Raw genomic sequence first — 27,328 nt, 5'->3', positions numbered from 1 at the left:
TGGATTTCAGAATTTAAAGATACCTTCCTGGTCCTCTTGTTGGTGTGCTCCATTCACGGGGCCTGAGAGCAATCGTGCAATCTGTCATCCAGCCGTTTCCAGAGGACTTCCCGCAAGCCTGCCCTGCCTGGAGGACCATGCAAGAACAGATTTAATTTTTTTCTATAAACTTAAAATTTAAATTTTTGAATTTTAAAATAAATGTCACTGAAACTCGACGACTTTTTTGCCTAAAAGAGACAAATATTCCACCCTTTCCAGAAACACAGTACACCTTCAAATGCACATCCATGCTGTTGAAAGAGACATGATTTCGAGGAACTTTAAAGTGTTGAATAATGGAAGATTCCTGTATTTATTTCTTTGATATTCTTCTAAAAAGTGCATTCTTTCCTTACGAGGGGACCTTTTCTTTGTTCCTCCTCGTTCATTAGCGTAGTTTTATTCATCATAACTTTGAATCGCATTATCCCTTTCACAAAACTACTCATGTTGTTCCCTGCTCCTTGGCACAATGAAGTCATGCATATGCATGACCCATCATGAAGTGTCATTTTAGGGAAGACTCCGTTAGTCTGCCCATGGGGAGGAGGATAGTTAGATCCTCGCAGCCAGAGAGGCTGCTTGATTTTGCAGCCGTTAGCTTCCTGGAGTGAGTCTGGGGATGGGGACGGGATTCCATTTTAAACACCACGCTGTCACTGTGCCAATGCGCCGCTCATTTAGACCATCAAATTCAATTCGGACGTTGTATTTAAAAAACAAAAAAACAAAAAACCACACCTATCAGTACTTCTTTGAAGAAAGGTGTGACAAAAATGTACAACCTAAAGCTCACAATGTGACGTTATTTTTAAGCCACGATCACTGTTGGCATTTGTATTTACCTTACAGAAGGATGGAAAACATTTTAAGAGGACCAATAAGGGGGAAAATGAAATATAGAATTCAAAAGCGACGGCCTCTCCTGTTAAACGACCCCAGCATCACCAACAGATGGCGCAAGAATCTGCTTTACACTCATTACCAACAGAAAATAACCCAAAATGGCATTTTCTCTCTTTGCTTATTAATTCTTAATGCACCTAAAAATATAATTACTTTATTATTAATAACACTTAAAACCATATGGTAGAGCAATGATAGTACTATCATACACAATATCTGACTTTTTGAACTACAAGGGACTTTAGAGCTTTCTGTTCCAAGTCAAACTGAGGAAAGTGAGGCTCCTAACTGAACTTAACCCTCCAGCAGCGCAGGATCCTGAGGAGAGGCTTAGTGACAAGACTGAGTCCATCTCAGATTTACTCAGCAGCACTGCCTTCAGCTACATTCCATTTTAGCCCAATGATCACAATTTGGGGTATGTAGGGTCAAAAAAGTATATAATTTTTCAGCAGACATTTATCTTTGGAGACTCTTCACTTCTGCTGCAAGAACATTTATCTTTTCCGAGGAACGGTATTTTCAGGGAGAACATGATCTCCTTACATCTCTGTTTCCAGCTGTGAACCAGCAGGTCTTTTTGCCAAATGCCCCCTTCCAGCCTCTGGCTATTTCTGCAATAAAGGAGGAGAGCAATTTTTTTTTTCCCCCTCACATGCTTGGCTTAGACTATGAAGATGTTTTCTGTAGAGTCAATAAATATCATGCTAACAGGGATGATTAAGGAAACCTCGCTTCTATACTGGTGCCAGAAGGCTAATGGAAATATATGTTACTATCCAAAAAATAGATAGTGACATTAAACTATGCTATTACATTATAGGAAAAAAAGAGTAATGAAAGCTTGAGTTCACAGAAAGAACACAGTATGCACCAATAATAATCACCTGAGCTGATAAGCTAAAATAACAGAAAATTCATGACATGCCTGGACTTTTAAAAAATTATTTTACTATTTATAATTTTTCTTCTTAATGATGTCAAATGGCATAAAAATTGTTTGAAGGATTATAAATAATCATTTATGCTGAAAATAATAAATCAGAAACTTTTGTTGCAAAGTTGACAAAAAATAGAAAATCCAAAATACCTTACAAGAGCTATCCATTTTTGCCTCCTTTTATACATAGGTAATAATTTCTACCAACAACAAAAAGGGGATGGTAGTTGAACAATGAAATAACTTTCGTTAGGACATTTTAGAAAGCTAAAATCAAATGGTTTGATTGGAGAAATGCCGTTAGTTTAAAAATATGATTTTAAAACATACTTTCCTTTTGAAAGTGTCTGGAAATTGAATTGCCAACATCAGTGTAATCCTTTAACTAAATTTCAGTTTGACAAAAGGTAATCTACTGGGATATATACTTTAGAAGCAAGATTAAATGAGTAAATGAAAGTACTCTTCCCATACGAGGTTTAAATAGCTGGGTTATTGTTATTTGTTTTCATTAGATGCAGCAAACCAGCCATCCACTTGTTAGTATATGCTACTGTTGAGCAGAGGGACCTTGAACAAAGAACTTAATGTCCAGGCCTGGGATTTCTCATCAAAGTAAATGGCCAAATCAGATGTTCTCTTGGAGCCTTCTGGATTTAACATTTGGTGATTTTACCATATTATTCCAAATAAAGGAAGCAGCAAAACTTTTCTAATTTAATTTTTAGGTCCTTACCTGAATAACTGTGCAAAATATATTTGACAACATTACAGGAAAATTTGGTAAAAGAAATTTTATTTGTAATTCCTATTAGAGTTGGAAATTATCTGTAGGATGCATGACTTATTTGATGCTCATCTCATTAGAAAATATCCTGGACACAATGCTAGAAAAAGATCCTCTTGGGAAAAATCTCGTATTATTTAAAAGGTGAAATTAATGCCCTAACAGTTTGCCTTCATATACAAATTCTACCTACTTTGCATATCATGTGTTTCCTTTTGAACAATATTTAGCCAAGCTTTTTAAAAAATCAATAGACTCTTGAACATATAGAAAACCTACTCTTGACTTTCATAATATGAATCATCACATTACTTTAAATCTTTTGAGTTTAAAAATAATTAAAGTCAATTATGGCTTACTAATTATTAATATTTTCATTTAGTGCTTTTCCTTGCTGAAGAATTGACCAATTTCCAAATCTATAGATGGTTATAAACAAAATGTATAAAGTGGACTGGGGATGTAGCCTGGGGGCAAGGTAGAACACTTGCTTAACATTTCTGAAAGCCCTGGGTTTGAGCCTCAACACGGCAAGAATAAATTAATGAATAAATAAATATAGTAAATGCTCAAATCTCAGTGTGTGAACCATACTAGGTCTCAATTTCTCCACTTGGAAGGAACTGGGCTGAAGGAGATCTAGATGTCCTTCTGTTCACCCAACCGGGATGGGTCTCCAAGGTCATATCCAAAACACTGATGGTTATCAAAATTAAGATTTAGATTTTTTTTTTTTGGAATTTAGAAAGATAATATTTCACAAAATAGAGTGTTTTATATTTCTTCTAGTAAAATATGGGGCCCCTCCACTTAAGAAGACACATCAAGAATCCTGCTGCTAACAGTGTGACCTCAGGTGGTGGTCAATAGGGACTATAAATAGCTTCTCATTAGTTCAGGTCAGTAGCTGTGCTTAAGTGACTTATGAAAAAACTCTTTCATTCTTTGTTTTTTGTTTCTGCATTTTAAATTTGAGAATTGTGGATTGTGAACCTGCACATCCATAAAGTCTGCTAATGAAGACAAATACAAACACAGAAAGCGAAACTTGTGCAACCTCTGGACAATAATGAGGATTCAGATGGACTGTTATTGACTCTTGCCCCCACCCTCCACAAAGGTTCATTTTTAAATGGAGGTAGAGAGCAATTTATATCTGGGGAGAGTGTGGGCTTTGTGGTAGAAGTAGAACATTCTGGTTGGTTTCAGTATAATTTTCACTACCTTTACTTTGGTTTTTTGGGGGGGGAACACAGACATGCAAACTAATGGGAAAAAACACTGACTTTAACTAATTTGCAGTAACTCAAATTTCAAGCAATGCAATTATTCAGACCTCAGTGAGAGGTTTTAATCATAGAACCACTAGGAACTCACAGATTCTTCCTTTTATGTTATGTGGAAATAAATGAAGACAACCAAATGAGAAAAGAAGTCTACTTATTCTCCCCAACCCCATCTCTGTTTGATGTATCAATAGCACTATTTTAATTTTATTTGTACATTATACATAATAGTGGGATTCATTGTTATATATTCATACATGTACAAACAAAATGGAACAATATAATTTGGTCAGTTTCACTCTCTAGTATCTCTCCTTGATCCCCCTAATCTCCTTCCTTTAATAAACTTCATGAGATTCCCCAGCTTTTGTACCCGCTTTTTCTCTCTAGCTCTCACACGACCTCTGACCTTCTGAGTTCGGCTTATTTCACTTAGCATGATGCTTTCCAGTTGTATCCATTTTCCTGAGAGTGACAAATTTCCATTCTTTCTTTTGGCTGACTAAAACTCCATTGTGTATGTAGACCACATCTTCTTTACCACACCCATCTCTTGATGGGCACCTAGGCCGTTCCACAACTTGGGCTACTGTGAATGGTGCTGCAGTAAGCATGGGTATGCATGTGTTGCTATGCTATGCTGACTTCAGTTCTTTTGGAAAAGTCCTGAGGAGTGGGATAGATGGGTCACATGGTGGAAGACTATTTATTCTAAACTTAATGCGGCAGAGGAATCAGCCACAAAAAAAAAAAAAAAAAAAAAAAAAATCATATCTGATCAGGACTCCAGAGCAGACAGGGGAGCGTGAAAACTACACCAGGAAAGAAGAAGCCCTTAGGTGGGCTGCCTAGAATTCAGGAATCCTGGGTGATCAGCTAGGGAAGTATATTTGGCTTTCTTGGCAAGGTCCTAAATTGAAAACAAGGGCAAAAATTAGAGAGGCTGTCAGTTATTAATCAAGTCATGTCTATTTTGGGCTGATTGTAGATCATAATTTTATTTTGATAGATTCCTTTCGTGTCATCCCTTTGTACTTTTTCATCCATCTAAGCAGCTCTAGTGGTGCTTCCAGAAATTCTAAGAAGAGGAGACTTAAGGAGATTGAAGAGTCTAGGAGAATTGTTATGGTGTTGCATTTGCTTAGAAAATCTGCTGGTTTTACTCAGGTCATTTTATGTGGAGTGACTTTGGAGCAGGAGTCGCTGGGTACACTGGCTCAGCTGAAGTCCCCTTGCTTCCTGCAGCTCTGCACCTGGTGCATGGATGGCATCCTGTGCTAAATTTATTTCATTTTCATCAAGTAGCTGACATTAACTTTCCTTAACATGTCGAGCAGCAGCAATAAGGCTCTGAAAACAGTCACGGATTTTAAATCTTAAATAAAACATTCCCTTTGGTGTAAAGCTCTGCTCTAATGACGTACACTACCAAATAACTTGCTTTGCAGGTCCCGGGGTTATTGAGAAAATGATGAATGTAAAGAAGGGTGAAAGAACAGAAAGATTGAAAAGCGAGATGGGCCAGTGAACTTCTGAGTAACTTGAACAAAATCAAATACTATGAAAATTAACGATTAGTCAAACTAATTGATTTATAAGATGAATAGTCCACTCAGGATAAAAATAATGATATTAAGTGGCAGAATAACTGCATTTGAGGTTATTGAAAGGAAAGAAAATCTCTGCCGTGACTAAAGTTAATGGCCTGCTCCTGCCCTGCTATCAACTTTCTTCATTGAGAATATATATATTTTCTCTCTCTCTTCCCTCCATGGAATATTAACATCTATAGAACTATTGGATTAGTTCACACATCACAATAAAACAAAATTATGATGTGAATATTACTCCCATATTTTGAATACTCCCTCAAGTGCCTTCTGGGTGATTAGAGTGATTTTTCACTTAGTATGTGAAGATACTGATTTTTAAAATGAAGGATTTCTAATACACACAGCACCTAAGTGTGTAATATCATCTTACATTTTTATAAAGACATTCATCTGAAGCTTTCAGACCCCATTGTTGATTGAAGTTCACCCACATCCAGCCACGTTTGTGGCTGCTCTGAAGAGGCAGACACAGTGCAGTTCCCGGTTGGAATTGTCAAAGGCTGCGAAAACTCTAAAATTTTACTCTTTTTGTAACCAACATGTCTGGCCACCACAATATCCTAGATACTGACAGAAGACATGTGTCTCTGGGATCAGAGTCAGAGGACATTATTGCTTATGGTTCAGATGCCATCTGGAGCCCTTTTGCTGAGTTGGTGTCACTTGTCCCATGGGTACCAAAGGAAGATGCAGTTAGGCCTGGGCGGAGGCACGGATACACACGTGTGCAGGGAGTGTGTTGCAGAAGATAAAGCTGACCACATGGAACCCAGATATATTTTATAATGGGCAGAGGGGATATGTGCTGTTGGCTCTAGCGAGAGATACTGAGGGAGAATCCTTCATGAAGAAGCCCTTCTATGCTGTTTGCCATTCAAATGTGCTTGAAAAGAAAGAGACACAGGGCAATCAGTGCCTCTGCTTATAAGATGTACCAAAATCTGAGAGACACTTGGAGAATTATTTTCCAAAATTATGGTGAAGCCTCACCACAAGCATTCCACTCTATTGGCCACTGTGATAACCTGACCAACAGAGGCAGGGAGCCAATCTGTTCAGTTTACCTCTGATAGCATCTAACTGTCAGTGATAAGACTCCAAGCATCAGGGTGAAGCCAATCTGCAGTGGTGATCAAAACCATGACCCCCCGCCTCCCCCTCAACTCTTGGAACCAATTAGCTGATAAACCACATGAACAGAAGTTGGCACAGGATTCTCTAGACCATTCCTTAACATATGTGCTTCCTATGACTGCTCTTCCTCTGTAATGACAGAGGTTGTGACAGAGTCCTCATGGCCCACAAAACCTAAAATCATTACTGGCTAACTCTTTACAGGAAACATTTGCCAACCTTGCCCTGAGACATCAGGTTCTGCAGTAGAACGCCAGGTGGCTCTCTTGTTAGATTAGTAGAGATGTTTACATGTACTCTGAAGCACTGATTCTAGAAAAGGAACTGATTAGCAATTTCACAAAAGCTTCCTTGGCCCACATGAAAGTTATCTGGAAGAGTCAAGGCTGACCTTTATACCAACCTGGATCTTGGTGGTATCACGGATCACTTTTGCTGAACACAGGGGACATTTCATCTGTTCAGGTCAGATAATTTGCCCTGTTTGGATGACAGTTCTCAGGATGCATATAAATGACAGGTCTTTCTGGGACACTCCACTGAGTTACCAAGGGAATTCTTATGCTTAAAGGTCCTTCACAGTCATATCTGATGGCTGCCTGGAGTTTCCTTCAATAGTTGAAGGTTTCCAATGATAATTCCTAAAACAAAATAAAAGTTGCCATGTTTTGAGAAGGAAGGCAAATGATCACCTGGATTCCACACAAGCACAGTCCTGGGGTACATAAGATATCCTGAAAGAGGAAGTGTTGTTTCTATTTGATGAGATGCGCACTGGAACCTAGATTATCTGAGAGTGTAAGTGGATAGTGCCATCAATGTGTCCTCCTAGCCCACTCCTAATGATTAAGTCTGGTCCTTGTTTTTGAGAGATGGAATGAGGATCCAAACAGTTCTATTTTCCCATGTTAACAACCAGGCAGTGCATGTCTGTCCCATGGAAATATCTGAGAGACCGCTATAGGAATGAGGATGAAGAAAACATCCAGAGGTGCCCAGATGTGTCTTGGGAGGTGCAGCAGCTGGACCTCTTTCCTTCCAACTAACTATTCTGATGAAGCTAAGAGATCAGAGTCCCCGGATTAACCAGCAGTCAGTTAAACTGAAATTGTGCCCAGTGGATTAGGAGAGCCACACTGGTGAAAGATGAAGATCATTATTGTGCTCCCTCTTCCTTCTCCCAGGGCCTAAATTATTTTATTCCTGGCTGCCACTGCTACCAACTCATTATGTCCTGTCCAACTCGGTGTGTCCCATTTTAGAAGCTATGACTTCTCCTTCCATGCAGTCATTCCCTACTTACATCCAGAACTTTCCTCAGGAAGAGTCAGGTGCAAAGAGAAAAAAGATGTTTATATAAAACTTACAGAGCTCATTATTTTCCTCCCTTCATTTCATTGAGGGCACTGCAGAAGAATTGGCAAGCATTCATCAAACAAATGATCATTATTTTGTGACCTAGGAACACAGCTTAGTCTGCTCAGTTTGCTATGACAAAATACTATGACTGGTGGCTTACATGACAGGCTGTCATTTTCTCACAGTTCTGAAGTCTGGAGTGTGAGGTCAAGGTACCAGCATGGTTGCCTTCTTGGGAAGACCCATTTCCTGGCTTGTTGATGAATGCATTCTTGCTGTTTCCTCACCGAGGAGAGAGAGTGATTTCTATGGTATCTTTTCTTATAAAGGCACTAATGCCATCTTGAGGTTCCCATCCTCATGATCTCACTAAACCAAATAACCATCAAAATCCTGAGCTTCAAATACCATTCCCAACAGGGCTCATTTTTGGGTTTCTACAAAATTCAATCTGAATGGAGGGTAGGGTTGGGGGATGATTCAGTCCATAGCACATCCATCTGGAGGATCTATATGACTGGACTAGAACCAAGTTTGTATTTCTAAGGCCTCTTTTAGGTCAAGCTGCCACCCAAAGTTGTCCCAACCATATTCAAAACTGGGTTTTGTGGTCATTTTCATCTTGATTGAGTTATAGGAGGTAGAAATTATATATAAGAGGTTATACCATCTGGGGGACAGCTGCATTCAGTGGCTAAGTGCCTTGCTAAGGATTTGGACCAGAAAGAAATAAGGGAGGTAGAGTCAGAAAAAAGTATTGAGTCACTTTTTCAGGAAACTGTTCCAATGTTCTCTGGTACCAAATGTCTGTAAATGATTGGCAGCATAAAAGAGCTATCAGATATCTTGACTGTCAACCCATTGTTGAGTGGTTTTTGATATAAAAGATGCATCATTATCAGATGGCAAACCGGGAGCTAAAAACACAGGTTAGTTTCAAGGTCACGATGGTGGGGCCAGAATCAGCTGAATGGACTGGAAAGCAACACTCTAATCAGATAAAATCTGAACAGTGTTGAGGCACAACAGTGACCCCAGAGGCAGTCCAACATGGAATGCAGTGGATCCCACAGGGTTATTGTGATAAAACATGCATAACATAAAATTAACCATTGTAATCATTTTTAAGTGTACAGTTCAGGACAGGAAGTTCATTTCTATTGTTGTGCAATCATCACCATCATCATCTCTAAAACCTTGTCATCTTCCCAAACAGAAACCACACTTACTAAGCACTAACTAATCTGTCCCCCAGACCCTGGCAACCACCATTCTTGACTATTCCAGGCACCTCATTTAGGTGGAATCACCCAGTATTTGTCCTTTATGACTGCCTTAGTCCACTTATTCTAATGTGTCCAAGGCTTGTCCATAATGTAGCATGTGTCAGTATTTTTTTCCTCAGTTTAATGCATATAAAATGCATTTCTAAATATACATTTTCATAGCTCTTTTCATATCAAGTTGAGCCTATTGGATCCTATTGCCCAAGTTATTCGTATTCTTTGAAGTGGTGTCCTTGGACAATTTAGAAATTCTTTTGAGAAAGTCAATAAGATTTTAATAAATTAAAATCTAAATCACCCCATAGATAAAAGAACGGTGTCTTAGAATAAATTTGATTCTGCTGACCATGGTACAAAACTTTGACCTTTGTGAACATCTCTTAATAAGATAAAAGTAAGATTGCCCTGCTACTAAAACATTTATTCATGGATCAACAGGGCAAGTAAGACCTCGATCCTAGAGGAATCCTCCCACAGAGACACTCGGTCTTTTATTCCTGTCAATGTTACTGTGGATAACAGAGAGCAATAATGGCTATAAATCTGCAACCCATAGCATTTCAGCTAAACATATGGAGACTTTATTGACTTTGTGCACTTGACCTCTTTATCAATTTTTTTTTTTCACTCACTGGCTAACATCACCTTGTTCTCATGTAGGGGTGCACTTCAGCCCGCTTAAGCCACACGAACAAATGAGGTGAAATCCATATCAAGAGGAATCTGAGGCATGCTGAATTGTAATAGCTTGCCTCAGGAGCAGCAAATTAGGTGTGGAACAAGAAATAGAACTCTGGAGTGCACCTTTCCAGTCATTTACTTCAGCTGGAGCCAGCCCCCTTCAATGAATCAATCAACATTTACTTATCCTTCCCCTACAGCAGTTTTGCAAATCGTTTTCAAAAATCGTTGAACCACTAACAGTTTATCCATTCTGCAAAATATACACAGCGTCTTCTCATATCCACCAGGGTTATCCCCTCTCAGCTACATTCAGCTCTTTTTACAGCTCTTGATTTCAGTCAGCAGAAAATATCGACACCTGCCTAGGGAAATTATTCTTACTATGTAACTGCCTCTTATGTTAGAATGCATGGGAGACCCTCTCACAAAAGACAGTGAAAGAGATGAAGCACAGGTGTCCCCCAACTTAAACACACCTACCTTGGAAATGGTCCACCACTGTATCCTGCTTTTTACTCTCTAGGGCTGATGCCCTTCACCCTCTCCAGCCAGCTCTGATGGAATCACTCACAAATACATTATTCTTATCCTGGAGCTTCTATACCAGAGCTCCAGGTCCACTGAGAGTTCCCAGTAAAATCTTCTGCCGCTCACCTGGATCTTGTCAAAAGAGGCAGGTGGAGAGACAAGGGGGTTCCTACCTGCAAACCAAGGGATGCTGGGTCATGAGCCTGGTGCTTCAGTCCTGGCTCCCTCTGCTCAGTAGATGCTGAGTTTATGAGGTTTCCTAATGTAACTTCACTTTCCTTACCTGAGACATGAAAATAACATTTCCTCCATCACCTTATGCTTATGTTGTTCTTAACTATGGGAGGAGCTGTATCATATCTTTTAATCTGTGAATGGGGCCAAAGAAATTGGAAGTGAGGGCCAGAACATGCAACTAAAGGCCATGTTTCCATTTTATGAACTAATCTGAAATGACATGGCTGTTAGCAGTAGTCAGATTCTATTGGTTGGTTATGGAATTTAGAGGGGGAATGAGAGAAGACATATATAGAGTATCCAAGTACATAATCATTTAAATGTATCTAAACACATAAATATAAATCCCCTCCTCTCAGGAGTAGCTCTTATTTTGCAGCGAAATTGCCTATAAAATTTGGACACACACAAATCTCTGTATCTATATCATCTGTATCCATTTACTGTCAGGCACGTGAATAGTCATGTGATCTACTCTGGTGGCTCATTGTCTGGTATCAGGCTTCCCATCTAGGCCTGTGGACATAAGGTTTTTCCCAGCAGGACCCGCCCACTGTGGATGCTGAGTCAGGTGACATCGTCTTCTGGGAAGAAGAGGCTCAGAGGCCCAGGGCAGTACTGGATGGCACTGAAAGTCAGGCTGCTGGGATGTCAGATGCCTATAAAGTCTTTTCCTCAGGGAGGACTATGTTGAACATCATTATTTTGTCAGTGGAATATTATTTCTGATGTCCATTGTGTTTTTTAGGAAATCCTGTGGTATGGATTTGCATGATATGTGAATTACTGAGTAACCACTCCTGGAATGTCCTTGATTTGGGCACTAAATTGTTAACAAAACACCCTTGGGATATAGATTAAAGTTAACTTATATTCATGCATCTATTTGACGTCAATGCCAGGGTAGAATCAGTACCTCAGCTGACACAGTCTCAGCTCATCAGCTTTCAAAATTGCTTTACTGATAAACTATGGGAGAAAGGAGATGGAAGGTGACATCATTACAACTTTTGGGAATTTCCCCATTTAGGAAGAATAGTGAAGAAATCAATGATTTTGTAAGAAATTTTGGGTATACTGATGGTTGGAAAATCAGCCTCCCCAAGTAAGATAGCCTTACATGTTATGTGTTAAAGAAGAAAAATTAAATCTTAACCAAATGATTAATCTGGAGCCCTTTATAAGACAATGTCATGTCACTTGGAACACAATATGAGTACTCTTTTGAATTCAGCTCTGGCCACAGGGCTCCACTCTCCCTCCCTGCTGTGGGTCTGAGGTCTCATCTCCCAGTCTTGAGTGTCATGAGACTCCTTTTCATGTTGTGGCTTCAGGCAAATTCAGAAAGTGGATCCTGTGCTGTACCTGGATATGAACAAGAGGCTGTAGTTCTGATGTCTTAAGAAACTGTTTTTTTTTTCCCCCCAAAGTCTAGTTGAAGAAGATTCACTCCTCTTTTTCTTTGCTGAAGTATGCTTCTTTAAATATCGTACTCTATTTTTAAAGTCCTAAATCTTTGGCCACACTTTCCATTAATACATCCCAATCCCAATCCCAACATGCATTGCATGACGCAATTGATCTGGAATTCAATTTAGTAGCTGAGTTCAATGAACATGTCTAAATAATGGACTTTGGGCTGGATTTTTTGGGTGGCGGTTCTCTGTATCTTCATCATAAACCTTGGCTTCCAGATGCCAGTAGCTAGCACATGCAGAGAACAAAACCAGCCTGGGACTTCCCAATCAGAATTCTCTTTGCTCAGCCTTCAATAGCAATGTCCCAGAAGCTTCAGAGCCAGACTGGCATGATGACCCAGGAAAGACTATAAGCTGGAAAAGGGAGAGTCATGCAGGCAGGGGAAAGGAAGTACCATGTGGGAAGGAGAAGGTGAGAGGATTGGTCTAGGGACCCTGCTACCTTGCCTGGTTCCTGGCACAGAACTGGTTGATGCCTGGTTATGTCTGATTGTCATTGCAAATTAGCATCTTTAGGATTCTGGAGGTAAACTGCAATAGCTTGGAAACTGATTCAAAGGTTAATATGCTTTTTCAGGATTCCAATGATCTGAGGATCAGGCTTGGAACGTATTCAATTAAAAATAGCTTGTTGAGTTAAAATTTGTAGTTAATTCAATGAGCACATTTTAAGTGTACAGACAGATGAGTTGACATAGGCAACCAGCTCTCTAGTCCAGATGTGAACCATTTCCACTACTTCAAAACGTTCTTACCTGTCAACTACCTCCTCCCCACCCACCAAGCAGCTGCTTGTGACAGTTTCCACTGTTATTCATTTTGCATGTTTTAGTACTTTACAAAATTAATCATATGGAATGAGCTGCTTTGTGCTTGACCCCTTTCATTTGGCTTTGTGCTTTTGAGATTCATCAATGTGATATATGCCAGAGTGTGTTCTTTTTTACTGCCAAGTGATACTCTATGTGTTTATGTACGTTAATTTCTGTATCTCTTGACTATTTGGGTTGTTTTAGGTTTTTACTATTATGGATAAAGCTGCTAGGAGGGTTTTGTTGTTTTCACATTTTTCGTGGACAAATACATTGAATCTGACTTGTTAGCTGAGAAGTTTAACTTTCTACAAAATTGCAAATCTGCTTTCCAAAATGGTTGTGCTGTTTCATGATCCCACCAAACAATAGATGTGGGTCCCTCTTGCTCCATGTCTTCATTAAAATTGGTATTGTTAGACTTTGTTTTTTAAATTTCTCTTGGATTTTGTGTGTGTGTGTGTGTGTGTGTGTGTGTGTGTGTGTAACATGGTGCTGGGGATTGAACCCAGGGCCTTAGGCATGGGAAGCAAGCACTCTACCAACCAAGCTTAAAAAAATCTACTAGGATTTCTTTCATTTTTCACTTGTGAGATATAAAAAATAATGCAGAATACAATACATCTGTTTGTGTTTGTGTGTGTGTGTGTGGTGCTTCATATTCTATATACTGACAGTTTGTCACATTGCTTTACCGATTACTGAGTGTAGACTTGTTTTATCTGGTTATTTCTTGATTCATGAAGTATAAGGTTATAAACTTTACTACCAGGTATACACTTTGAAGACAGCATATCTCCCTCATAATTCTCTTTAACTTATACATTATACGTTTAAGTTTTTCTTTGTAATATATATGTATATATATTATATAAGTATAATATATATACTATATTATATTATATTATATATATTTGTGGCTATGTTAGTGTCATTTTGTGGGGGAGGAGTGCATTTGTATCTTTCTCTTTCCTTATAATTTAACCCATTTGTCTTTATTTATAAATTGCATTTTTAAAGCAGGTTGTCTTGCTCTTTATCTAGTCTGAAAAATTTTGCCTTCAATAGAATAGTTTAGTTCATTTAAGTTTTAATGTAATTAGTGACATTTAATTAGTGGGTTTTAATTGTGCAATTTTCCAATTTTCTTTTTTGTCCTTTCTGTTTATTTCTCTGTTGTTCTTTTCTTGTATTTTGTGTTAAGTATTTTTAGTATTCCACTTTATTGCCTCTACAGAAATTCTTAACTATACCTCTTCATCTTGAAGCTAACAAGGTAAATTCTTAATTCATTAAAGTTTATGCAAAGTCAATATTTTACCAATTAAAACTTGTACTTCATACCTGACAATTCACAATTCACATGCCACAATTCACACTTACTACTTCCCAATCATTCTTAATCCTTCCTACTTTCCCAAAGTAACAATATTTCTGGAATACAATCCCATTTTTCTGCCCAGCCCATCATTTATGCAAACTTGTCTTATATTTTATTTCCATAAGTGTTATAAAAATTCATCTTATAATATTTAAAATTTCTTAAGGAAATTAGGGAAAAGTTTTTTTATATTTTTCAATATGGAACTATTTCCACTGATATCTATTCTTTTGTGCAAATTCATTTCCAATTGTTATAATTTCCCTTCATTTTAAGATTATTATTTGAAATTTCTTAGAGTTCAGGTCTATTGGTAACAAAATGTTTTACTTCTTATTTATAAGGAAATAATTGTATCTACTTTTGAGGACTATGTCTACTGAATGTACGATTTGAAGTTTTTTAAAAAAAATCTTTTCAGCACTTTATAATGCCATTTTATTGTGTTTATAAATTTTTCCTTCATAGTGTATTTGTGTGTGTGTGTGTGTGTGTGAGTATGTGTGTGTGTGTGTGTGTGTGTGTGTATGTGATTGAACCCAGGGCCTTATACATGCTGTACAATTGTTCTACTGAACCCTGTAATATATCATTTTTGTTGATTTGCTTTAAAGATTTTATCCTCATCTTAGGTACTGATACACCTGGGTTTTCTTTCTTTTCTATTTTTTCTGCTTTGGAGTGTAAATTGATATTTTATAAAAACATTTGAGAGTTTTAGGATCATACTTTCTTCAAACAAACTGGAATTCAAGATACACATATGCTAGGCTGTTTAATATTTTCTCAAGGGACTCGCTGTTCAATATTTTCTCAAGGGACTCAGTGGCTCAGTTTATTTTCCTTCAAATTTTTCCTCATTGTACTTCAACTTGGATAATTTCTATTGATAGTTTTGATTTGATGACTTTACTTCTGCCAAACCTATGCAATGACTTTTTTAATCAGAACTTTTTAATTCAGAACTTTTCATTTGATTCTTTATTAACTTTCTCTATCTTTGCTGAGACTCCATATCTGTTTATTTATTAAGGCTGTATCTTTCTTTAATTCTTTGAAAATGTTTATAATAGCTTGTTAAATACAACATCTGTACCATAAAAGGAATCTCTTTCTAATAACTTTGGTTTTCCTCATCATGGAGCATATTTACTTATATTGTTGTATGTCTGGTACTTTTTCTTAATGTATTCTGAAAACTGCAGATGACACATTATACAGCCTGTGATCTGAACTATGTTTTCATCTTCTTGCTGGGCAGTCCAATTACTGGCTGACTGAACTAGCTCGAACTGCACTGGCTTTGTTTTATACTTTGTTGGTGCTGATCTGTGGAAAGATCAATGCATTTCCCAGGGCCCTGAAACTTGGGCACCTCAACCTATAAAACCTCTTCCCCCTAAAGATTTCCTTATGGCTTTGTTTAAAGCTCTGAAAAGATGAAGCCAAGGTAGGGCCCACTCTACCCATGGCCTTCATGACTGAAGAGAAACCTTTCCAATATGTCAGCCTTGCTAGTTAGATCTCAACAGCATCTCTTCTGCATCACAGGCTGGACCCCCACTGTACCTCAGCTCTACTCTAGTGCTCTGATTGTCCCTCAGCCCTGAGGCAGCATTATGATAGGATGTAAGTCATCAGAGTACACACATGTGCAGCTCAACTGTCACCCAAGGGCTCATGGTGGGTCTCCAAAGGGATTTCTGCAGCTCCTCGTGGCTCCTTCATTTTCTGACTCCCACATTCCAGTGGCTTTGGTTGCTTTGTCCTCTGGTCTCTGCATTCTCACCTCAGTGAAGTGGCCATTCTCTGCTTGAGTGACAACTTTCTGTACTGATATCTGACCTAAGCAGAAAGCCAAGACGAACATGGGTCACCTTTATCTATGATCGTATTCTTGTGCTGCATGTTGTTAATGCCTGAAAATAGGTGCTTCATGTGTATGGTCTATTTGTATGTTTGATGGTGATGGTAGACTAGTGCAGAAAAATTTCTCCTTCCTAGTCAGTGACATGTTTAAAATTGTTATATTATTTTCCTAGAGCAATACCACTACTAAACAGAATATTTTATACATAATGAATGCTTCCTATTAACCAAATGTACATTAAATGACTTATTAGCATTGTCTTACTTAATGCTTCATTGATCACAGAAATTAGGTCAAATATTTACTGTATTCAATTTAATCATGTGAAGGCTAAGGCTGTTGCAGGACAAATAACTTATTCAGTGTTATAGGCCCACAAGGCCACATAGCAATTTAAAGACAATTTTGAATGATTTTAAAACATATGCTCTTAAGAAACTATGTACCTATCCTCAAATACATGCATATTTACCCTTTGATAACTAAATATACGAGGAAACAGAACATTTGACCTGACCGGAACCCTCTACAGAAATACCCCAGAAAAAAACTACCTATCTTCAAATATTTTTGGAAGAAACTTCTGATTTATTTCTCAAACTTCCAACTGACAATTATTGATCCCCTGCATAAAGCAAACAAATAAGGAAGAGACACAAAACATACAGAAAATATTTGCTTGAGAATGGGTGTCTAGTCAAGATTAAGAGTTTTTTCACCATTTTTGTAAAGAATAAACCTCTCATTAGTTATCCTAAAACTAGAAATGACATGACATGTGTTTTGCCATCAGCTATTGCTGCATGATTGTAAAAAAGATACAATAGCACAAAGCAGATGAAAAGCATCCATTTCAACTGAGATTGCAGATTGGTTGCAACTTAGCTGGCGAAGCTAACTTCTAGGACGCCAGGTGAGTTCAAGGCTGATCCATAGGTCAATAGACCACATTCAGTTTACAGAATTTTGCACACACTCCATTCAATCAGCTACAGAAATTTCCACGACCAAATCCAATACCACTGGAAAGAGGAATTCACTCAAAATATTCTCTTGCACTGCAAAATCCCAGGAAAGGAGAAGAGTAAAATGTGATGGGTAATAACTGCAAGGCTCCAGTGTACCACAATAGGACTTTCTTGTGCACTGATACAAGGTTTTCAGAGAGGCAAGATAGAGAGGCCAGAATCATTGTCTTCAACTCTGCTGTCTGATCAAAACCTTGGAACCTAGAAAGAGTAATTTTTTTTTTTTTTGGCAGAGGGCGGGGTACCAAATATTGAACTCAGGGGCTCTGGACCACTGAGCCACATCCCCAGCCCTATTTTATATTTCATTTAGAGGCAGGGGCTCACTGAGTCCCTTAGCACCTTGCTTTTTCTGAGGCTGACTTTGAACTCATGATCCTCCTGCCTCAGTTTCCCTAGTTTCTGGTATTACAGGCCTCCACCATCATGTCCAGATAAGAGTCATATCTTGAAGACCCACTTACTGAGGCTTTGGGCAATATCAGTTAATGCCAATTCCCCCATTGATTATTCAAGGAAATCTTATCCAGTACACTAAAATATGAACAGTGAGATTGTCTTACTCTTCTAATTCTCTTTTAGAACTGAGAGTGATTTTGGTACAGAAGAATAACAGAGTAGTTTTAATTTTTAATGTTTTTTGAAATTATGACAGTTGTATTTTAAATGTGAAAACTATGGTCTTTATTTAAAAATTAGAACACCAAAAAGAACCTCTGTCTTATTTTTGTGTAACAAAAATTGGGAAGATTAGCCCTTGTTTCTTGAGGCACAGGACTGATTGTTTCCCACATTTTTAGAAAATAATAACTTATGTTCTCTGTTTCTTTATATTATTCATATTTTAAATTAGAAATTCAAGAAACATTGAGTTTCCTAATTCCTTCTAAAGAGGTTCTAAACTTATCTATAAAATTAGAAGTAAATTTTTGACTATTTTATTCACTTGATATTTCTAAAAAGTTAACTATTGTTTAAATTTTTAAATATTCTTTAAAATTATTCTTAGATACTAACTGAACAATACTACTTAGTTCAGATTTATTTTTACTCAGTTGTTTAAATACTATAAGCTTTCATTTCAGAAATATGGTTATGTCTAAAATAGGACATGTAATTTATTAAGTACAAGTAACAGTTCAATAATGTAAGTTCTATATTTCTCTTTTCAGAGTAACTTGCTGTCACTAATAAGCAGATTTATGCAAATGCATTTAACAAACAATAGAAAATTTCAACATCTTTAACTAATTCTATATAAGATTGTATGTAATTCAAGGAAAATAATTTTAATATGAAACTACTTTTCTTAATGTATATACAGTCATTCAAGAGTTTGATATTTTCATGTCTACTTAGATAAATATCAGAGATGCTTAAGTAGAGTCTGGAAAGATCTTAATTTTTAACACACACTCAAATGCTTGGCTTAAAGCATGCAAGGTCTTTTGGGGGTGGGGTGCAGAAGAAAAGTAAAGGAGAAAAGAACAGAGAAGGTGTAAAAGTAAAGATCTTTTAATGGGGAACACAAAAATGCTTTCTGTAGGCAGGTGATATGGTCTTTACCTTCAAATTGAAAAATATAAAATTTTCTACTATGGAAAACGTATAATTTCCCAGATATTTTAGTGCACAATTAAGAAGTGACTTCTCACTTTTTGACAGCATCAAAATATTACTTGGTTTATTCAAAAGCACTGGGTAATGGTTTAGGTTCTTGTTGTCCCTTACGTGTATTTGAATCTTTAGATTTTACTAATGCTTGGGCCCTTTTTCAATTGACAATGTAATAAAATAGTCTATCCAGTCTAGAAATGTGAATGATATGTTAACTTGACTAAGATAATACCAACTAATTTCACATTGTTTTCTTGTCATAGTGCCAGGGGTTAAATAATAACTGATAAAGAGAGAGAGGGGAGGTTTTCTGGATTTCAAAACTTGTTTTCTAAAATCTCAATCTTTTAGTTAAGGGAATGAATCTCTTCTGTGAGTCTTCAACTAGACGATGTCTACTTCTGTGCACAAATGGAAAAAAAAATGGTTATAAAAGAAATGGCAGGCAGAATTAGAGTAACTCATCCACAATCGCCATTCAATGATGCTAACACCTTCTTAATTTATTAAATGTGACATGTTCCAAATGCTTTTATGTATCAGTTCATGAGGTTGCTGTTTATCAACATGCAGTGTGTTACCCCCAGGATTATCCTGGAAGATCACAGTGGGTGTGGACTCTGACCTCCAGAGACTGCTCCTGGCCTGAGCAGGCAGCCTCACTTTCAATGGAAACATTACTGAAGGCCATGGACCAGCTCAGCCTCAGTGGTCCTCATGTGAGCACTTCTGTTGGTGATTAATCTTTGTATTTATATTGGATCTATAATTACATCATTTGGTTACTTCTGTACCCTGATATTTATGTATTTTGATGATAATATTTATGTGGCTTGATTAATGCTGTATCAATAAATAATTGTAATGAAAAATCAATCCCAAAGAAAATCTTAACCCTTAGGGTCTTGTGGTCAACAAACATGCATGTTCACATTTTTATTATAGTGAAATAATACTATGATCAATGTAGCATTCACAAACATAAGAATATTTACATGCACATAAAATTCTGTGGGAGAAATGGAATGAAATTTACATTCAAGGAGAAAGAAGATGTGAAATAACTAACTGTTCCTTGAACTCGTTTATGCATATGGAATTTAAAGTTTATTAGGTAACTTTAAAAGCATATATCTAATTTGTAGATAAAATGCCTTTACTTTTAAAACTCCAATTTTGAGGCTCTAGAATTTTCACACTTTTTAACTATCTCAATTTATGACAAAAACTTTGTAGTTAAAACTTACAGTTGTGTGAGGGAAACTAGTGTTTCAAACATTTTTCCGGTGTTAAAAGCAGGAGAAATATTTCATCAGACTAGATGACCTCAAATTGTCTTTCAACTATAAATTGAGCAGTGCCTGCTTATCTTCTTTTCTAGCAGTAGAATTAGACTTACCCGATGTTTTGTGGAGAACAGCAGTCCACGGTGAAAAGGAAACTATTAACAATGGAAGAGGGGACATCTCCAGGACAACCAAAGGCAGCAGGTAACAAAGGAGGTACAGTCTTTGAAAGCAGTGCATGGATTCAGACAATGGCTGATTTAGGAGTGCTTCCTCCAACTAATGCTCTAAACTTTTCAAATCCAAAAAAAGCTCTACATCAGCTTCTGTTTACTTTTGTTATTCTTGAGAAGATATGATGACAAAGTCTTAGGAGATTTATATCAATTAAAGCAATAGCTAACTACCATCTATTAAATCATATGTTTCTACTGTATTAGTTTCTAGGGCTTCTGTAACAAGCTACCACAAATGTGTTGTCTTAAAACAACAGAAGTTTATTTTCCCAGCACTGGGGGCTGCAAGTCTGGGATCACAGCATCGTCTGCAGGGCAGGGCGGTGCTCCCTCTGCAGCCCCCTGCAGAGCTGCAGGCTCCATGCTCCTTGGTCTTGGCAGCAGGACTCCAATCATCTCCCCATGACCTTGTCTCTGAGTCTCAGTGTCTTACTGGGACACTGCCATTGGATTTAGGGCTCATCCCAATCTAGTAAATTACATTCACTAAGACCCTATTTCCAAAGAAGATCACATACGTTTTTAAAAAATTATTTGTTCTTTTTAGATATACATGATAATAGAGTTGTATTTTGACATATTAAGAACACATTCTGAGGTTCTGGGTAGTCACGAATCTTGTGTGTACACTACACAACCTACTGGGATTTTGAATATGCAATGTTATCAAGTTGTCCTTAACACACACACACACACACACCCCTCAACCTCAAAAAGATGAAGAAGAAAATCAAGGGCAAGGTAGTTTTCCTCCTTTGTAGATGTGGCAATGTGGGTAAACAAACACTGCAAAATGTCAAAGCTGAGATCAGATTCCAGTACGTAGGATTTCAAGGGTCTCCCTCAAGCCCTTCTACTCTGCTAGCCATTGTACCACCTTTTCTCCTACTCATGAGGACTGGTGACACCTGCATCACAGCCTTAGACTTGCTTTTCTGCGTTGGTCTCACTGAAGGAAAGGAGAGGGGAGGACGTTAAGACTTTGCTTCAGAGTCTTCAGATGACTTTGACTTGAATGACTGAGAAAGGCTCTCCAGCAGATGGGAGCTCCCTGTCCAGTGTACAAACCCAGAAGGGCCTGCAAAGCCCACCCTTCAGGTAGGGAAGCATGCGATGCTCAATTAAAACAGACAATCTGGCTTCTGTGTCCTCATAACTGACCCTGATCAGAAAAATATGCTTAATAGCTGCAGGCAAAATACTGTGGGTTGCTTCAACAATCACGCTGCTCTTTTTAATATTTGACCTTTTGCATTTTTGATACTTATGTATTGTCCTAAATCATCTTGTGATTATTATGAGGATGAAACATATGGATAATTTTTTATCCAATATTTTTAGATTATATTTTTTAAAATGGAGTAGGTTAATTTTCACTGAGATATTCATAAAAGAAATGTAATTAGATGGAAATAATATTTCTTCCCTAAACATGGAGAGTCACAATGAACCAGAAGAGTTGGTAGAATTATAATGAGGGATAAAGGAGGTAGAAAGGAGAAACACAATTCCATTCCTCTGTGGGACAATTGGAACTATGACTTCAAGATTTCATCCCACCATGTGTTCAACTGGAATCTACTTTACTTTTTGGCAGAAACATCATTGTGGATTGAAAGAAAAAGAACTTGTTCATATAGCCCATCTCAGGAAATCAACACTGCCAGCCCAGGGGAAGTGACATTATATTGATCCATGACGGTGTCATAGGATTCTACTGATCAACTGCTATTTATGGGACTAAGCACTTAAAACATTATTGTGAGAATATTTGCAAACCTTATGGGTCTCCTGCACTTCCAAACTGCAGTACGTCTGGTCATCCCAGCTTTGATAATTGCATCAGACCAAGTACTAAAGCCAGGCATAATGTGTTCCTTCCCTCTTCTCTTCCAGCTGGAAACATTGCTGTCATTTTGTTCATTTGCCAGAACTTAAGTCAGCAGCCTTATCTTGTCAAGAGAGAAGCATCTCATGATTTACTGTCATAACAACAGGCAAAGCGATGATTTCTACTTGCATGCATGCAAAGGTGGAAAAATCAAGCAGGGCTTGCTGGCCATGTAGGATTACTATGGAACTCTGAAAGGAAGATATGTGTCTTCCTAAGGGAAAAGACTATGGGTTTTGTTCTACCCAAGTGGATCAGAAAATAAAAAACAAGAGCTTTTGGAACCAACACCATGGCACTGAGAATGGTAAATATGACCAAAATGAAAATATTAATGAAATTGGATGGATGGTTATGGAAACAAACATAAAATTCATAAATTAAAAGTGATTTTAAAATCACATTTATTTTCTATTTCACCAAAGTAAATAAGAATTCAATGTTAGGTGCTTTTAAAAATTCAGAAATCAAGTTGTTACTTAAGTTTGGGTGAAGCTATCACAAAAAGTGGATTAAGATGTGGTTTGGGTTCATTAAGGGACCTCTCTTTATGATGAAGTGAATAACAGACATACTGGGTGTAATCAGAACTCACCTTGGCTGTGTCAGACTTGAATATTCTCTTTTACCCACATCAGTCACAATATACTGGACTTCCTCATTTTCTCTGATGCTGATGCTATAAATGAAACCTATAAATTGTAGTTGGAAGGTTTTCTTTTTCATAATTATTCAATATTTGCTAAAATAAAGATCTATCCATCTATCAGATTTTGTATTTTTCCCAGCAAAAAATGAATTGTACTTATAACATTTTCCCAAAATTAATAATGACATTAGCTGATCGTCTACCAGAACCAATGTCATAACCCAAAGTCATATGAGAGAATACACCAGACACATAAAGCTTTGTTTTCATGTGCTTGGTTTTCCTTTTAAATTATTATAACTAGTGATAAATACTAATGTACTGCATAATAAACTAGAATGGTTTAAAAACAGAATCTTTAGTCTGTTAAAGTTTTCAAAATGGCAGGTGTGCAAATGAGAGGTGAGTACGCTGGAAAACATGTTATGTAATTTCCCCTATTCCTGCCTCATCTTAAGCAATTGGTAAACTTTAAGAACTTACTCTTACAAAGCAGCTTAGAGTTATACCATGGAAGAAAAGACACGCTGAAGACCAAGAAATCATAAACACAGTTAAAATAAAGACAAAGACAGTTTCATTCAGGTGTAGAATAGATTTGCAAAAGGAAAAAAGAAAAAAAAAAACAACAAAAAACAAAACAGGTTCTGCTGTATGAAGCCATGCCCCTTAAGAAAAGGGCACTTAGGCTTTTGTTAAGTTCAGTGTTAGACACTGACACAGATAAGGGTAGTCGTAAATTTTGTCAAGTTCACTGGAATATTCAGGTCAAGAGGTGAACCTGATTACTCTGGTGTTTTCCAAACTTTGCAAAGTATTGTTAGACTACAGAAAATGTTCCCTCTGGTGGATTTGGTTTGGGTATGATGTGTGCGTTGCCATCTTCCTGTCAGCACGTTGCTAAGGCTTGAGAAAGGGGTTTAGCTCTCTTATTTTTTTTGCTATTCCACATCCATTTCAACTTTAATCAGTATCCTTTATGGATACAAAATGGGAGAAAGTATCAGGACCTATAACAAAGGAACTGCTGCTCAGAGCCTAAAAGCTATTGGCAGCCTTAAGAAACTAACAGAGTCAAATTCACAGATGATATGACTATTATTTTTTTAGAGTAGATGATTCATTTGCCTTTCTGGAAAGGAAGTTAAGTTAAAGATCATAGGCTTGGTTTTTCTTCTACCATATCATGCTCAATTAATACATGGTGACTAAACTGATGTCCGAAGTTATATTATCATCCTAGAATTCTGAAATGTATTCTTTTCTTGTAAGATTTCCAAAATACTCTCCTGACGTAGCTATTATGAGAATTTGAAGTTGTTTCAGAACCTGTATCTATAAAATATACAAAATGCCACAATTTTTAAAATATTTTTCCTGCCAAATGGATACTGCCAGTACCAAAGCACAATGCTCACTGAAAATATTAAAATATAAAACTGACAGTGGGGGTCTATCTCTCTTTTCCTACCCCCAAGACCTTGGTCATTCTCTTTCACATATTTACACACTCTCTATGGGGATTTTTTCATCTACTTTTTCTGAGAAGATCTTAACTTCTTCAAGTTCTTTTTTTTTCATGCAATTAACAGCTCATTATACAATAATGTAGTACTTATTTTTGCCCAGCAATCTAGCCCTTGATAATCAACTGTTCTGTCTCTAGTTTTTCTTCAACATATCTCCCCAATTATGTTATAAGACCTAGTCCAGATCCAGAGACAAACTGCCAGAGATCCAATCCTTGTCCTTCACTTACAAGTGTGTGTGATCTCAGAAAAATTATGTAGCTATTTTTTGTTTCTCAGCTTTCTTTGCCAGAATAAGAAAAGTAATAAACAGTTGTTTTGTCAATCAATGTTTATAGCAGCTCAATTCACAAAAGCTAAACTGTGGAAGCATTCTAGATGCCCTTAAATAGATGAATGGATAAAGAAACTGTGCTATATATATACAATGGAATATTACTCAGCATTAAAAGAGAATAAAATTATGGCATTTGCTGGTAAATGGATGGAGATGGGGAATACCGTGCTAAGTGAAGTAAGCCAATCCCCAAATACCAAAGGCTAAATGTTCTCTCTGATAAGAGGATGCTGATCCATAATGGGTTCAAACATGGGAAAAATGGAGAAACTTTGATGGGGCAAAGGGGAGGGAGAGGTGGGGAGGGGGTATGGGGGCAGGAAAGATGGTGGAATGAGATGGACATCATTACCCTAGGTACATGTATGACTGCACATATGGTGTGACGCTACATCACGTACAACAAGAGAAATGTAAAGTTGTGCTGCAATTGTGTACAACGAATCAAAATGCATTCTGCTGGAATAAATAAAAATAAAAAATAAGCTTTATTTAAAAGAAAACAGTTGTTTTAGTCAGCTTTTGAGTCACTGTGATCAAAATACCCAATAAGAATAATGTAGGGGAGATAAAGTTTATTTGGAGCTCATGGTTTTAGAAGCTCAGTCTATAGACCACTGACCCCATTGTTCTGGGCCTGAGGAGAGGCAGCACAAAATGCCTCACTCAGTCCATTTAAAGTAGGGTGGACTGATTAGTGCTGCAGTCTGGCTGGGTACAAAATCACAAGCCACTCAAGCAGGAACAAACTTTATTTTTTGAAACTACCGCCAATGCCCCGGGAAGATTGCCTATGGAAGCATGCAAGAGGAAGTTCCTCCTCCGGAATTCCCTCCTACCGCACTTCCCCAACCAATGGGAACTCTCCAGGAGTCCCGTAGCAGGCCGAGGTGGACAGCAGGAGTCCAATATCCATATGAATGCAAATCTTAACATAATCATATCATCTCAATGGCTTGCTGGCATCACCTTTCAACCAAAAATGCCATGCATCATATTACTTGGCTGTGGCTCTTAGCATCTCCCCCCTTCTGTTTAATTAAGCAACAAGCAATGTGGCTAGGGACCGTGCCTGTTAGGTTTGTCCAATTCAACATATGGTTCTGCAGGAACTATTCCATGGGAGAGAGTTGTTCATGTATACCAACAAGAGAATAAAGGTTGGTGTGGTTGAAGTTTGTGGAGCAGAAAGAGGATAAAAAGAAGGATGAGGAGAAAATGAAGAGGGAGAAAAGAAGAAAGAAGTGGAGGAAATGAAAGGAGGGAAACACAGGATAAAACAGCTGGAGGTGGAAGAGGAGGAGGAAGGGGAGGAGGAGGAGGAGGAAGAGGAGGAGGAGGAGGGAAGACAGGAGCAAGAATTGCTCTCTGCTGAACAATCTGAATTTTAAAACAAAATATTTGTCGGAAGAGTTAAATCCAAGCTTCATAGTGAGCTGAATCTGTTTGTGGAGCTCATTGTTTCTGAGAAGGAGGAGGTAAAAACATGTACGCAGTGTAATATTTCTTATGAAACAATTGCTCTTCTTTAGAAAAAGAGCAGAGGATTCAGATGCTTCACAGCACTCGGAAATACCATATGTATATTTCATAGTTCTGAAAAATTAGATTAAAAATGACTACTTTGAAATAAGGCTAGAAGTTAGGCAGTCAAACATTCAGGAAAAAAACGATCAATACAGGCACAGATGAACTTGAGTATAGACTTTTAAAAAAATTATTTTAACTTACAATCCTATTAAAAAGGAAGTAGTTGCATGTTTGGTATGTTGCTCTAGAGAGCCCAAACACCAAAGTTCCCCACAATTCTCAGTTCACAAACACCACAAAATAAACCACACATGCCATTCTTTATTTGTTTCCTGGGAAAATGTTTCATACAAAAACACAAAGTATGTATATTTGCATGCTGCCCCACCTCATTGTGAAAGCATGTTCTGAATTAGAGAGTGACTCATTTTTATTCCATTAGTCATATTTAATCTTTTATAATTAAACATTGTTTACTAGATCAAGAGTGATGAGACCTTCTTAAAACAACAAAAAGGAGCTTTCTAATCGGACTTGGTTACATGCCCAGGTCAGGGAAGTGACATGATTTCTTGCAGAAGACGATTCAGATTTTAAAACTACTGGCTTTCTTGGCAACTCAAACAGGAAACCAGACAAGCAATAAAACTACAGGAAACGCATCAGAAATGTCAGTACTGTCTCTAATCTGATTAAGTTGTTTTTATATTTTTATCCATATATCAGAGAGGCTAGTATATTGATAAGTTATAATTATATCATTATTATAATCATGGGATGCCAACATTATGTAAAAGAATTTATACTAGTGATATGCATATATGTGTGCTTATACTTATCATAACATTTCTACATAGATATTATGCTCTCCAGTTCACATTA

This window comes from Callospermophilus lateralis, chromosome 13, assembly GCF_048772815.1.
Source record: "Callospermophilus lateralis isolate mCalLat2 chromosome 13, mCalLat2.hap1, whole genome shotgun sequence".
Taxonomy (NCBI): domain Eukaryota; kingdom Metazoa; phylum Chordata; class Mammalia; order Rodentia; family Sciuridae; genus Callospermophilus; species Callospermophilus lateralis.
This window is presented reverse-complemented; position numbering follows the sequence as displayed.